The sequence below is a fragment of the Scylla paramamosain genome, chromosome 26 (assembly GCF_035594125.1).
Source record: "Scylla paramamosain isolate STU-SP2022 chromosome 26, ASM3559412v1, whole genome shotgun sequence".
In the NCBI taxonomy this organism is placed as follows: Eukaryota; Metazoa; Arthropoda; class Malacostraca; order Decapoda; family Portunidae; genus Scylla; species Scylla paramamosain.
The window spans coordinates 21,226,160-21,242,236 of NC_087176.1; the positions used below are offsets into that span (position 1 = coordinate 21,226,160).

The 16,077-nt window shown below is 40.8% G+C and overlaps 1 long non-coding RNA gene across 4 annotated transcripts; it reads right to left on the bottom strand.

Moving 5' to 3' along the window:
- Positions 1–192: 192 nt before the first annotated feature.
- Positions 193–13,951, bottom strand: LOC135113823 (uncharacterized). 4 transcript variants are annotated; one of them, XR_010275083.1, is made up of 6 exons: positions 13,709–13,951; positions 5,109–5,252; positions 4,461–4,637; positions 3,118–3,386; positions 1,664–1,828; positions 193–974 (listed from the first exon to the last, which is right to left on the bottom strand). It is a non-coding gene; the product is annotated as an uncharacterized LOC135113823 (long non-coding RNA). The 4 variants fall into 4 exon arrangements; XR_010275081.1 differs by lacking the exon at positions 13,709–13,951 and adding an exon at positions 8,134–8,201 and having other exon boundaries at positions 4,473–4,637; XR_010275080.1 differs by lacking the exon at positions 13,709–13,951 and adding an exon at positions 8,134–8,201.
- Positions 13,952–16,077: the final 2,126 nt, after the last annotated feature.

Sequence of the window (16,077 nt, forward strand, 5' to 3'; positions counted from 1 at the left end):
ATAAATCAGTCCTATATCACATGAGTACATGAATCCATGTAGTATTTCAAAAAAATATAATGATGATACCTCTCAAACAAAGCACTGAGATTACTATATATATATATATATATATATATATATATATATATATATATATATATATATATATATATATATATATATATATATATATATATATATAAGTGTTTGTACTAAACTGGGTGAGTAAAGAAACTTTGGATCTTGATCTTACAGCAACACCGCAAAACAAATTTATGCCTGATCATTTCTAGAATTGTCCAAGAAATCTACAAATGCACCTGCATCTGCACGCACATCTTCCAGTGTGTCTCCAACTCTTGAATGTATAGAAGACATAATTTTCATTGCTTGGCATAAACAGTCCCCTTCAATCTTTTTATTTTCTAAGTTTTGTTTATGAATTTGCATCACTATTTCATGTTCTTCCTTTTGAAACTTTGACAACATTTCATAGGACTCTCTGCCAACACTGTCTTCCACTTGCCTTTTCTTTGCTTTAAACTTTTTCCCACTCACTTTTCCTCTCGCACTGGAAGACTGTATTGGTGACAATTCACTTGGAAAGGTAACTGGTACCGATGCCAAAACAGAGGTGGAAGGAAGAGGTGTGCTACAAATTGAAGCTACTGTTGCAAATTGAAGCTACTGTACATCAACAGAGGTTGAAGGAAGTGGTGTACAGTGGTTGGAGGAGCTTGAGGATGACACTACAGTTCCATGAACATCCTTAGAAGTTAAAGAAAGAGGTGTGCGGTGGATGGCAGGACTGTAGAGCAAAGCTGCAGTTCCCGATGACTCAACAAAAGAGGTGCAAGCAGCAGGTGCACTATCATTTCCTCTGGCAGGCATGAGCGAAATAGGCACTGAGCGTGCTGTGGATGGCTGTTCAGTCATGGCCATCGGCTCATCCAACTGCTCTCCCTTCTCATTAATAACAACGACAGTGACATCTGTGAACAAACAAATAACATTAATGAAAGTAACAGTATGGTTGTTTACAGTATAGTGTTTAAGTATATGAATGGATTGCCTCTTCCATTGAACGAGTAATATAGTTACAAGGTACATAATAATGTTCAACCCTCTCTAAGCAAGATGAACTTAAATTGGTTTCTGGTCAATACAGATTTTCTAAGGCCTTGACAGATCTATTACAAGCCAGAAATTTCTGCTTTATCTGGAATTTGTCAAGTCTGGGTGGGTCTTCTGTCAGACAGATTCCATGTAAACCAAAGTAGGTCCGTCATATCAGGGTATTTTCTGTGCATGCACACCATTTTTTCAAGGAAGCTCTTAAGGCAAGTTTACATGAAAACACCAATTTTGTCTACAGAATAGTTGGTCTCTATGCTACAAAACAGTTTAGAGTCGTCTGAGTATGCTGCATGACCATGTGGTGAAATATTTTGCTGGATTAAGCCAAACCAAAGAGTCCCATGATATTAATCAAGTATAGATGAAAACTGGGTTAAGAACAAGAAAATTATTGGAACCACTGCTCCAAAGTGATGAATAATTTGCAAAAATAAGGATGGCATCAGAAATATTTGCAAGTCTGAATATACTAGAACTCAATATCACATTTAAGAACAGAAATGTGATATGTAAAACAGAAAATTTATTACTTAATGGAACCAACCTGTTGGCCATGTCACTGTCACTGTGGTTTGGGTCCGGTTCTAGCTCGTCTGCGATGAGAGCAAGGATTTTCTCCAATACAGGGTCTGGCTTGACAACTGGACTTAGAGGACCACCTCCTGTTCAACACAGTTTTTTCCTCTGGTCACTAACAAACTTCTTGGCCCTGAAATTATTTCACATCATTAGGCATAAAAAAGTTACATATTTTCATTTATTTTTCCTGCACTGCACAGTACAAGAAAGATACCATACCATAATTTCATATTAATAAATTATCATCTATAAAAGCTACATAAACAAAAATTAAAGAAATATTGTAGCCTAATTGCTGTTGTTCTTATGAAGAATGGTAAGAACTAATAAATTTCAGGATAAAACTATAGAATAACACTTCCTCTCTAATCATTAAAAAACAATGAAAGATTATAGAAACATTACTGGTCAGCATTGTCTGTGATGTTTTAAAGTGGGGAGCACTTGTTGTGAGGTTTGGTCAGCTTTGGATAGGATGGGATAGGTTTGATTAGATTAGGTTAGGTTAGGTTAGGTTAGGCTAGGCTAGGCTAGGTTAGGTTTGGTTAGATTATGTTAGGTAAATAAGTCACAGACAAACCTAACCTAATTCAATCTGATATAACCTAATCTAAACTAAAATAAAGTAACCTAACCAAACTTATCCTGTCCTATATGGCTTATGTGAGGTTAGGTTAGGTTACTTAAGTTTAAATTAGATTAGGTAACACTCACAGACCAACCTAACCAAACTTAATCAAGCCTAACTTAATTCAATGTTATGTAACCTCACAAGAGCTGTCCACCCTCACAACATCACAGACATGTTATATTATAATTATATATTGGGTACTCTAGCTCCTTGCATGGTTCTCTTAGTGTTTGGAGAGGTGCTAATACTATAGTTTCACAAAATAATCAAATGCATATTTCTAAGAAAACTTTAAATCATTCATGCAAAGTACTAGGGTAAAGGCAATTAGAGACTTAATATTCTGTCTGTCAGGAGAGGGTAGTTGAGATAAGGAAGCAACTGGAGGATTCAATTGAGATGGAGAAAGTGGAGTGACATTATATTATTTTTAATGGTGACTTTTACCTGTCTACAGAACAGTAGGTTGACTTTTTTACCACACACATTTCCCTTGACTTCTAAACCCTGTCCTTCTTAGAAACAATCTTAGATGGGTAGATTGTAAAATTCTTAATGTTTTACAAAGGTACTCATTAATAAACTACAACAAGAACAATTATTATTATGTACCAATTACCCAACAGAAATCCTCTTTACCGGTAAGTGGTAACTAACAGTAACATTAATTTAACCTGATAACACTGACATTTAACTAATTTTTCATCTCATAATTACTTTCTACCGTAGGAGTGTGGAAAAGTAAACTTGCTAATTACCAAACGACATTTTAAAACCAACATACTAACCTTGATCTCATGTTTTCCTAAATCTTCTTAATCTGTTTTACAGTCCTCTGCGGCCCCAGACCACTGGCAGCAAGAGAGTTCGTGATCTCCTCCCATACTCTTGCCTTGACCGGTATAATGCGGGCGTTGGTCACGGTTGGTGGCTTTGCTGAGGAGAACACCTCTTCTTTCATTGATTAAGTCTAATAGAAGTATCCTCTCCTCTTCTCCCATGTGCTGCATTCGTTCACTTCGCAACATTTTTGCAAGAGAACATAAAGTTCATTCATCTGCAGCGGGTTGGGAGATGTTCGATTTGTCACTGCGACTTGGCTATGTAACATGTTCGTATAATATTCAAACAACCTACTATTTTATGTGTACATGATACTATATCACATATTTTATGCTAGTATATATGTTTTGATGAAAAATTAGCTGAAAATTCTCCGCAATAAACAATAAAAAATGAACAAGTTGACATATCCGAACACAACCAAACTTTCAGAAATGCCACTCTATGCGCATACATAAACAGAGCGACCACACAACCTTTCAAGGGCTGCCAACTGTGAAAGTAAGGGAGCGGGTGGTTGAGTGAGTGTTTAACGCTAAGGCAAATTTGACTTCACTCACGTTAGGGTTAGTGAGAGTGCGAGGGTTAAGGGACCATTTGAGTGTTGTTTTAAGCTATTTTAAGCTATCAGTTTTTGACCACTGCTTTGACCCTTTTATGGGACTGGCATTTCAGTGGGCATTTTTTTTTTATTGGATTTTTGTTGCCCTTGGTCAGTGTCCTTTCTACATAAAAAAAAAAAAAAGACAAAGCCACACGCCTTGCACAGGTACCCTTGGATGACTACTCTCACTTCTCAAGGAAAAGGTTAAGCTCCTATCAACCGTTTAAGATCAGCCATATACTCGTATCTCAACTGATACTAGAATCACAAACACTGAAGACCTGTGTACAGTCAGCTCTTTCAATTAGCACAATTCACAAGGTCAAAAAGGGTAACACTTCCTCTAACCGCATGAGACCAGCTGCTTCAGCCAGTATATTCAGACACATTGGCATCAGAAGGCAATATTCCCTCTACCAACAAGCGGTACAACAAGTTTCTGTTATTAGCACACAAAGCTTCACTGGATGCACATGGGTTAGATACTCTTGCATTACCCAGCCGCACTCCTTCCACCAGCAGAAGGTGATACCACAGTTCCACAGTTAAGTACATAAAGCTTGACTGGCACTAAATGCTTAGATACACTGTCATTGCGCTACCAAGCTACACTCCCTCCATCACAACAGTACAAGGTGCCACCACAGTTCCTACCATCAGTGCAAGACGCTCTCCCTGGCTTACCTTGTCGCTCACCTTAGTATCGAGGTGGTTGCCGTCTTTGTAGGTGAACCAAACCTTGGAGTCGTTGCAATGGGTGAATGTGTAGGCCTTCACCCAATGTTTGCGGTCCGTGTCCCCTCGGCCTCGCGTCACCACACCGGTCATCAAGTGTGGCGGTCCCAAGTCCCACTGAAGTCACTGGTGTTTTGCAAGGGATGGAGAGAGCAGATTAAGTCTCGATTATAGTTGAGAATGCTGGCAAGGGTTACAGCCCACGGGATTTGGGAGAAAGGTTGTTGATAAGGTAGGTAAGAATAAAAGAACATAGTAAGATACAAGCAAGAACACAAGGGAAACAGCAAGAAGCCAGGAGGCACACACTTGGCAGTCCTCACACAAAGCATACCTACAGTAAGTAAGTGCACCTATCATTCCTATCCATAAATTTGTCTAGTCTCTTAAAAGCTTCCTATTAATTTTGGTTACTGAGTCACATCATTGTTACTTCTTTGAGGATGAGATGCGTTTTTCTCTTTTCTTTGTTTCTACAGTGTGTGTGTGTGTGTGTGTGTGTGTGTGTGTGTGTGAAATTCATCTACAGCCTTCAGAATCCCGTGCTAAGTTCATGATTACCTTCCCGCAGAGAGCTTAGCAAGTGTCTTTACTTACCATCCTTCCTGCGAGCACACCAAGCGCGATGGGAGTTAGGCGCCGCGTCCTCCCTGGGCTGGCACGATTTGCTGCGGCGCCAAGGCTTGTGGCAGCTAGCGGTGAGCTGCACGTCCACGCCCTCACTGATCACTGTTTTGCACTCTGCGACACGAAAGCAAAACACGCTTAGTTGACTGATTACATGATATTGCGTAGTGCTGCGACAATATGAGAGAGAGAGAGAGAGAAAGGCGGGGAATGGACACATTCTGCCTTAATCCTTAATCTATAAGCGATAACTTAAGTTTTTCTCCCATTGTGTGTGTGTGTGTGTGTGTGTGTGTGTGTGTGTGTGTGTGTGTGTGTGTGTGTGTGTGTGTGTGTGTTTCATTTTTTACTGATCATGAATTAATAAATTTATGATACTATACTTCATTCCGTCCGTTTTAATCTCTCTCTCTCTCTCTCTCTCTCTCTCTCTCTCTCTCTCTCTCTCTCTCTCTCTCTCTCTCTCTCTCTCTCTCTCTCTCTCTCTCTAAGTGGCAAGTAATGTGCCTGCGCAGATACTACGTGATCAAATCTTACGCTACCTTTCTTTCCAGATCTCCATCCCTCTCAGAAAGAATAAGATGAGAATCACATTTATTTAAAGCACAAGGAAACAATTGGTTGGAGCAAATTTAAGCCGTGACCAAGAGGCAGCTCAGTTGTTCGGTGAAAGTTGTTTTAAGCTTCAGTCAACAAGTTGACCTCCACCATGTGCCCTTTACTTATATTGTTGTTTATTTCCTTATATCAACAAATACTCGTAAATATGGAATGTCCTGCTCTCGCAAGCTGTAACAAAGCACCCCATCGCTGCTGAGTTCCCGTGACGCGTGTCTTGTCTACGACCATTTGTGATGGCATTATGAATCTTGCCTGTATGTGCAAGGAATTAGTACAAAGATGGATGTAGTCTGGTAATGGTGAAATGCTGTCTACAGAATATAGTTATGTGGAGTTTGGATATAAGTTCTTTGACTTGGTGAGTGGTAGATCTGTAAACTGGAATAACTCATTATCACTCAAGCAATAGACAGATGCATTGGTTATCACCAGTGAATATCAGTTAATTATATCTATGAAAATATACAAAAAATAGGAGCTTCGAAACGACACTGCAGAATTAGATGCAGAATGTCGTTCAGAAAGTCTCCCCCAGGAGCAGCGCAGTCGGCGCGTCTCAGCATACACACAAGAAGAACCCAACATATACAGCGGTTGTAATTCTTTTGATGAGGAAGGGATGTTGGTCAAGGGTAACCCGAATGTATTATTGCTTCACAATAAATGAAGAGAGAAAAAAAAAATTCGAGTACGACTTAAAGTTTTTGTGGTAACAAGATCCATCGGTAAAATGTCCCACAGAGACAGTAACACCACTAAGTACTAACCACGGCAAGACAACACGTGTACTCTACTTGCACAAGGCTGTCATTCCTCTTATCCCCGCCTCTTTATCTTAAATGCAAACAAAAAGTAAAAGAACAAAAACAGATTGCACGGTATGGGAGACAACGCGCGGAAACAGAAATACGTGTTCATGTCCAGACAGCAATTTCAAAGCAATCCCGAGGAAAGACTCCAGTGTTGGCCTGGTACAACAAGCCCACGTGTGACTGGACTGGTTTGGACAATGCAAAAATTACATTCGGATAAAATAACCGACTTGAAACTCATGTAAAGTGCATGAGTTACTCTTTTTCTTTCCTTTTAAGAGTCTTCAGTCACAGCATAATGAATGTAATGCTTCACACTGCCTTGCTCCTTGAGGCTATTTACAAATTTCCAAAACGAGGGTACAAGTAGTCTATCTGAACTCTCTCTCTCTCTCTCTCTCTCTCTCTCTCTCTCTCTCTCTCTCTCTCTCTCTCTCTCTCTCTCTCTCTCTCTCTCTCTCTCTATTATAGCCAATACCTCCTCATTAGAAATTCAGTAAGCTAGGAGTGTGGCATATCATGCAGATCTACCTAGAGGTGCTTGCCTTGATTGACACCTGACTATCTCGGAGAAGGTTACGAAACCAAATGACAAAAATGCTAAGCCGCAGCAAATCAGCTGGAGCGAACTTAACAATGTACGTCACATGACAAACACAGGCACTTTGGCACAAATAAACGCACATTTTCAATTAATATTTGTGACCATTAACTTGAATTATTGTTTTTATCAGGAGAGAGAGAGAGAGAGAGAGAGAGAGAGAGAGAGAGAGAGAGAGAGAGAGAGAGAGAGAGAGAGAGAGAGAGAGAGAGAGAGAGAGAGAGAGAGAGAGAGAGAGAGAGAGAGAGAGAGAGAGAGAGAGAGAGAGAGAGAGAGAGAGAGAGAGAGAGAGAGATGGAAGCCTGGGCAGAGAAGGGGGATAGTGTAGATAAGGGAAGGGGGAGGCGTGGTCAAGGCAGCACGTTAGCCCCAAGGAACACCACACTCCATACACTTTTCCTGTTCTCCTTCGTGCGTCTCTAAATGTTTCACTGTTACTCCTTCCGGGTTAACATTTTCAGGACTTCTGATCATGATTACTGATTTACGTGGGCTTTTAATTATTCTCGTTTTAATAACGTGGGCGTAGCTCAATTAGTCCCAGCCCTAATGGAAATTGTTTTACGCCACCGGCTGGGAGTATACCAACGATCTTGTCACAGGCTTACCACACCATCCTTTGGTGTTACCAAAGGTGAACAAAGCGAAAGTAAAATGTGATTAGAGTTTGCTGCCTCATGAACTGTATTTCAGCCAGATAATAAGAATACTGAGAAGAGTCTTGATGGCAGTAAGGTTTTGATGTTCGCTCATTAGGTGTGAGGCGCTTTACTTGTAGTGATACACCTCGCTCATCAAGCATACGAGTACGTGTTGTTAAAGGACACACTGTGTACACGCTCTCTTACATGAGTACAAAAGTTTATCCTCCAGCTGAACACCTCACAAAGAAAACACAAAGACATCTTATACAGTACTGTGAAAAACCTGGCCAGAATTCCTTCCCTCACGTATGTCTCACCTCGCTGTATGCGTATCGATAATTTCTTCACGGAGTTGAAATCTCTCGTCGTTCTTTTTGCCCGCTTCCAACTTTAATGTGCCTACCAGGTCAGGTTCACGTTACTGCTTCATAAAAACCCCATTCGAATTGAGTGTCTGTTTTGCCATCCAATCCTCTGACACTGGAGGATCACTGGACGGTCACAACACGGAGTATTTGGGCTCCATCTAAGTCTCAAGTCTCTCTGGCGCTGCGTCGTAGTTTCCTTGACAGTACTTGGATGTTCAAATTAAGATACACTATGCTAATGCGGACTGCTGCCGGGGGAACTTCGAAGCAGCTGTATATGCATTCATATAAAACAAAATGTGCTTGAATGAGAACCAAGGAGGAATAAACTGGGAAAGAGATAATAATGTTAGGTAAAGCATGAAAACATAAGAAGTAAGCACATTAAGTTCGGAAAAAGAAAATTCACTACAACTTTTTGGTTAAGAATGATAGGGCACAATGATATGTAATACTTTTCTTCTTCATACAAATGGATAAGGTATTTTGCTTACCGAGTCCATGAACCTTTTCCAAAATATATTACGCACTATTAGATTTCACAAAAATCTCTCTCTCTCTCTCTCTCTCTCTCTCTCTCTCTCTCTCTCTCTCTCTCTCTCTCTCTCTCTCTCTCTCTCTCTCTCTCTCTCTCATTACTCCCCTCAGCACCCAGACACAGTAGCTCCTCTCACCGCTGCCCGGTCCTTCACCTCCACCTGCATCACCTCCAAAAGGCATATTTCTGAACCTGGGCAGGGTAGTATCATAACTCTTCCTGACACAAAAAACAGTCTTGCGGAGTGTACCCAAATGGACGGAAGGTAAGAAATTAGTATCATGAATTCAGTGAGGGGAGAGCGTGACGAAAAACAATTAATTGGAGTACAAAAATTCCTAGGGTTCGAAGTCATGGATATTTCAGGAACTAAGACATATGTGCGTACACACACACACACACACACACACACACACACACACATACGACGTTCTTGAAGGAGGGTCTCACTAGGCAAGGCTACACGAGAAGCTGCTCACTGTCTTAGATACAGCAGAACACTAATGCCTTTATCACGGATGCTGCACATTTAATTTGTCATCAGTGTAATCGTTTAGACCCATTTACGTGCGTGCGTGTCTGAGTGGTTATTTACTCACTTGACTAATGTGTGTGTGTGTGTGTTTTTTTTTTTCTCAAGCTATCATTTCCTATGAATTAGGATAATATGAGTACGTTTGCGGAGAGAGAGAGAGAGAGAGAGAGAGAGAGAGAGAGAGAGAGAGAGAGAGAGAGAGAGAGAGAGAGAGAGGGGGGGGGGATGAGACGAGGCGAGACGAGACGAGATCACACACACACACACACACACACACACACACACACACACATACACACACACACACACACACACACACACACACACACACACACACACACACACACACACACACACACACACACACAGCCAGCATAAAAAACAACATTCTTTCAGCTGCTGCAGACAGTGCCTGAAGGAGGGCCCGTTCGTGTGTGTGCCCTGTGTTGTCGTCGCCTTGGTAGCACCACACCCACGTATCCCTACGAGACCCCAGCAGCATCACGAAGTTAGTAAACGTGCACCTGACCGCCAGAAACAAAGTATTAAGAGACACGCTATACTTTAAAAGGAAGGTTTTTTGCTATTTTAGTGCCCATTTAGCCCTAAGCGGCCATAGGATGAGCGAGGAACGTCCTGAGGTGCATCGATAATGTCAGGGTCTAGCGGTCGAGAATGTGCTCATATCAGGTGTCGAGATTGTTCACGAGATTTAACAGCCGGCGATGCTATACCTGTCAATCAGCTCATTGTTATTCACAGGCAACATGTTCATCGCCTGCACCTTCCCTACCTTCTTCTGTATTTTACACGACCCTATCAGATGTAATCAGAGATGATAAAACAGCATGACGAGTAATCACGACGCCGGGTGAAAGCAATAACCGAAGAGCGAAAGGTAAGGGACGGGGCTAGGCAAGAACAGTCCCTTGCGCCGAGAAATTACAAGGTTGAAAATGGTGTGTAGTAGTTAAATGTGAATGGTATGGCGAGGAATGATAGTATGCCAGCGACAGCCACACTGGTTGATGTGGAGGCAAGGAAATGTTAGGAGGTTACAGGCGTCTTGTTCGTAAGAAGTCTGTAATAATAAAAAAAAAGAAAAAAGTACTTTAGCAATAGTTCAGGGAAGAGAATAGGGTGATGAAGAGAAATATAGTTCTGCGAAGGACAGATTACGTTAACTGAGGTTCTGTATTAATGAAAAAACATCCTTCAAAATTAGCTTTGAGATGAAGTCCGCGACGGTTCATGGGCCGCGACGGTTCATGGGCCTACTCCACATGAACAAGGAACTGTGTAACTTTGAAGAAGTGTCGCGGCTTACCCTAACCTGCAGGCTTGCCCGGGGACTAGTAGGAGATTCCCTGTAACCAGTTGGGGGCAATAAGCAGCAGGAAAGGACTAATTAACAGTTCTGAAGAGCCAGGATAGGCCTAGCAAGCCACTGGTGTTACAGTTTTTGCTCAAGAAACGCAGAACGTGCCTCGGAATCGGACTGACCAAAGAGTAACGAACCGGAATGGAACTGGACATGAAAATAGGAAACAAAAGACAATAAAGATTGCAACGATAAACTTGGCAACATTCAAGGATAAAGAAGAGGAAATAATAGAGATGATAAAGGAAAGAAAGCTGGAAATCGTTGGATTATGTGAAACTAGAATCAAAGAGAAAGGAGAAAAAACATTACATGAAAATTATAAGATCATATATAGTGGTAATGAGGATGGAAGACATGGGGTTGCTATAATGATGTCACCACTGATGGCAGAAAGGATGGACAGTATGGACTGCAGAAATGAGAGAGTGATGGGTATAACGTTAACTATAGAACAGACAAAAATTAGCATTATCCAAACATATGCTCCACAACAGGGCAGAAGTCTGAGGGAGAAAGAGCAGTTTTATGAAACTCTACAGGAAATGACAGAAACAATAAGACATCACGAGAATGTCATTGTCATGGGAGACATGAATGGACATGTCGGACAGAATAGAGATGGAGTAGAGCACGTCATCGGAGAGTTTAGCATTGGCGAAAGGAACCAGGAGGGAGAAAGAATAATAGATTATTGTGTGATGAATAACATGTCCATTATGAATACTTATTATAAACATCAGGAGAGCCATAAATGGACATGGTATCGGTGGAATGCAGCACAACAAGGATATACTGAGAGGTCAATGATTGACCTGTTTCTCACCAACAAGAAAAACATATTTAAAGATGTTAGGACCATACCATCTGTGTCCTTAGACTCTGACCACAGGTTGGTGGTGGCTAAATTAAAAATTGTAAAACCAAAGGAAAAAGTCAAGAAAAAGCAAAAGAGATTCAAACTGGAAAACCTCAAGGACGAAGAGAAGAAGCAAGCACTGCGGCAACTGGTAACATTACGAAAACCAACCGAACTGGAATTGGAAGAAATGAACATAGAAGAAGAATGGAATAAATTCAAGAACACCGTGTATGGGGCAGCTGAGGAGACAGTTGGTATTAAAATCAAATATGGAACCAAAAAGAAAAGTACTGCATGGTGGACTTATGATGTTAAGGAAGCAGTCAAAGAAAAAACAAGATCTTTCAGAAAATGGATGAAAACAAGAAACATTGAAGATAGAGAAGATTACGTAGATAAACGAAACAGTGCAGAAGCAACCAAAAGAGCAGCCAAGGAGGACATGTGGATCAAGATTGGTCAAGATCTAGAGAGACACGTAGAAGGAACAAGAAAATTATTGTATAACATGGCTAAGAACTATAGGAAAGGAAATAACGAATCAACATATGCAATAATGAACAAAACAGGAGAATTACTAACAAAACCACAGGAGATTGAAGAAAGATGGAGAGAATACTTCCAAGAACTTCTAAATGTGGAGGATGTGGAAGTGGATGAAGAGCGGAATCTAGATATACAGGAGGAACAAGGAGAGAACCCAAATGAGATCAGTATAGAGGAAGTGAAGGAGGCACTAAAGAAGATGAGAAGCGGCAAAGCCCCAGGGGACGACGAGCTCCCTATAGAGCTATTTAAAGCTGCTGGGGAAGAATGTGTAGAGTGGATGAGGTACATTTTCAGTAATGCGTGGAAAGAGGAGAAAGTGCCCCATGACTGGCACAAAGCAATAGTATGTCCAATATATAAGAAAGGCAGTAAAACAGATTGTGCAAATTATAGAGGTATATCCCTGTTATCTCATGTTGGAAAATTGTATGAAAGAATAGTTGAGAAAAGATTAAGAACCTGTGTCGAGGAGAAACTAGGAATATGGCAGTATGGTTTCAGGCCCAATAGGAGCACGACAGATCTAGTGTTCACTTTAAAGATGATAATGGAGAAGAATTGGGAGTGGAGCATTGATAAATATGTGGCTTTTATAGATCTGGAAAAAGCCTTTGATAGAATTAGAAGAGATTGCTTGTGGAGAGTCTTACAACATCAAGACTACGGCATAAACTCTAAACTGATACGAGTAATTAAGAGTATATATAAGAACACGGAGAGCAGAGTCAAGAACAGAGAGCTGGAGAGTGAATGGTTTAGCATTAAGACAGGAGTGAGACAAGGGGGAGTGCTCTCTCCTTTGCTATTCATTATATACATGGACAGATGCCTGAAGGAAGTGTGTGTAAGGGAGGATAAAGAGATCACGCTGGCCTATGCAGACGATGTCGCTGTCGTGACAGGAAGCCAACAAGATCTTCAAGAGGCCATGACAAGATGGAATGATGTCTTAAATAGGGAAGGAATGAGAATGAACAAACAAAAAACAGAAATAATGAAAGTTGGCAGAATAAAGGAGGAATGTAATATTTACATAGAAAACGCTAAACTGAAACAGACCGACAAATTTTGTTATCTGGGAGTACTTTTCGACGAGGAAAACAGACAGAATATAGAAATTTTAAATAGAATACAGAAGTACAATGCAAATGTCAGTGCATTGTATCCCATACTTAAAGATAAGAATATTCCAACAAAAGCTAAAACCATAATATTTACAACAATACTAAGACCAGTACTTCTATATGGGTCAGAAACTTGGACACTGACAACAAGAACATCTTCACAAATACAAGCAGCAGAAATGAGAGTTCTGAGAATGATCCGAGGTGTGACCAGACTTGATAGAATTAGAAATGAAGAAACCAGAGAGAGATTAGGGATAACATCTGTACTGAAGATAATTGAAAAGAACAAATTGAGATGGTATGGACATGTCCAAAGAATGGAAGATACAAGATACGCAAGGAAGTTTCTGGAATGGGTTCCTCTAGGCAGGAGGCCGGTGGGACGACCTAGGAAGCGATGGATGCAGGGAGTTGAAGAAGCTGCTGAACGAAGAGGAAGAAATCTACAAGAAATAACCAGAGATGAGGATTTCATGGATAGAGACCTTTGGAGAAGATTTGTAGAGGCCGGACACTGACAGGCATTGCCTACCTTGCGTCTGGTGAGAAAGGTGAGAATGAAGACGTAGTAACGGGCACGCTATGGCACATTCTCTTTGGTAGCTGCCAACGCCGGCTGTACATGGTGTTTTCTCTCAGCTGCTCATGAACACTGGTGACGAGAACGCTGAAGAGAAATGAACAACAAGTGGCCGAGCAATGGAATGTTATTGTAGAAGTAACGTGAGCTGCGGCGATGGCTCGGGTCATGACGCCGCCCGCCCATCCTCCCACCTTCCCTCCCTCCAGTCCCTCCCTTCCCTCCTCTTCCTGCTCTCCATTCCTCCTTCCCAGGCTGTCACTTGTGTCTCCTTCGTGGTGGTGATGAACAGCCTGCTGATGACGAGCGCAGAGCGTGATGCTCGTTGAGGCGCTTGGTGAGGAGAAGGGGCACCTGGCACCCTTAAAGTGGTGCCCCGGTGCCTCTGATCTTGTGGGAATCAAGGGGGATGAGGGAGACAAGGACAGTAATCTTAGGATTTTGGAGAATGACTGCCACAGTAATCCTGAAATGTATGATGCGCGAGAAGCAAAACTTATTAATCGAGCTGCTGTTGCGTCACAGTACTCCAGGTTATAATGAATGAAATTACTGTAACGTTGTCTTTTCACCTCATACGCTATCATCATAATATCAAGACATTCTGTCTGCCTAGTGCTAGAATATTAGTCTTCACAAAAACATGATAGAAGATGTAACTGAATAGCGATGATGACAGAAGGATCATTGTTAATATAGTATATATATATATATATATATATATATATATATATATATATATATATATATATATATATATATATATATATATATATATATATATATATATATATATATATATATATATATATATATCTCCATAAAAAAATTTTATGGAGATATAATTTTGTGTCGATAAGCTACTGTATAGACCCAGCAGCATTCTAGGACGGGGCACACCGGCACACGTGTAGTATCAAGAAAGTCGTATGCCATACATCCCTTAAGAGCGACAACATCAGACAGAAGCTACGTTCTAACTTAAAAGGCATTGTCTGCAGCCTCGCCTAACTCACAACTACAGAACGTTTAGTGAGCGCTATAAGACTAGGGCAAATGGGTGAGATGATAATATACTGACCCACCATTTCAACGACTGTAAAGAAAGAAGAATATTATGGCGACAGACTGAGAGGGAGTGGTAGTAAAGGTTCACTACATGTCCTGTAACTGTCGCCAATTAACTCCCAGGGCTGAGATCACGTACTCGTACCTTGTCCTCAGCACCACTGATCGCCATAATATTCTCCTCACCTTAAGATCGCTGGGTGAGTGGCTTGACAGGCAACTTTATAGTGGTATACACACTCTGTACACCTCTTAACCAAGCACTACGTCTACGTCTCCTGCAGTATGATGAACAACTGAACTGATTATAGTGCACCACAACAACAAATTAGCGGCGTCCACCAGCAGCACCACCGCTGCTACCTCTTGTTAGGCGCTTCAACACTAACATGCTTCTGGTCTTATCTGCTGATGTTTAGGTACTCACGATAAAAAAAAATCCCTGGCAGATATAAAGGTGATAACACAAAGATGGAAATGAGGAGGTGTTATCTAACGTGTGTGAGAGGCCCCGTCAATGCTGGCAAAGGAAGAAATATGAAGTGCCACGTATGTCACCTGCTTCTTATGGTAATTATGGTGAGAGAGATCATAGGGATAAACTGCTGCTCGTCTTTGTTAAGTCACTCAATGACAGATTTTTTTTTTCATTTTTTTTTTCCCTCACGACAATTAAGTCGATTTTCGTTTGGTCAAAGTTTATTAGATTCTTTATTCCAAAAACACGTGTGCTGAAAGGCGTCATGCTGCTGCCTAAGTAGTGCTGATGTGAGCATCTCATACACACACACACACACACACACACTTCTCAATTCTCATTGTAAAATAAGAATCTCTTTAAGAAGTTTTCATATGGTTAATTATCTTACGATAATATCTCATAATAATCTATAATATGAATTTATCTAGCACTGATAAAGTCCTATCGACCTAAATTTCGAAAATTTCTGGATATCCATCGTTAATTTTTCTGCCTGTTCTCTCGTCCCTCGTAAACACCTTTGACCTTGAAAGGCAGCCTTTCAGGACTAGAAAACTTGTTTAGGATCACTAATTTATGCACAGAACCTGTCACCTTGCGTACCCTCCACTGCCTGCTGCAAGCTTTCCACATGCCATTCATGTAAAAATAATGATAATAATAGTGAACATATAAATAAAAATAGAAACGAGGAAATTATGTAAATATAAGGAATTACTTAATTTATTTTTACATCTTAAGAGACGCACGTGAACAGGCGAACACGTGAATA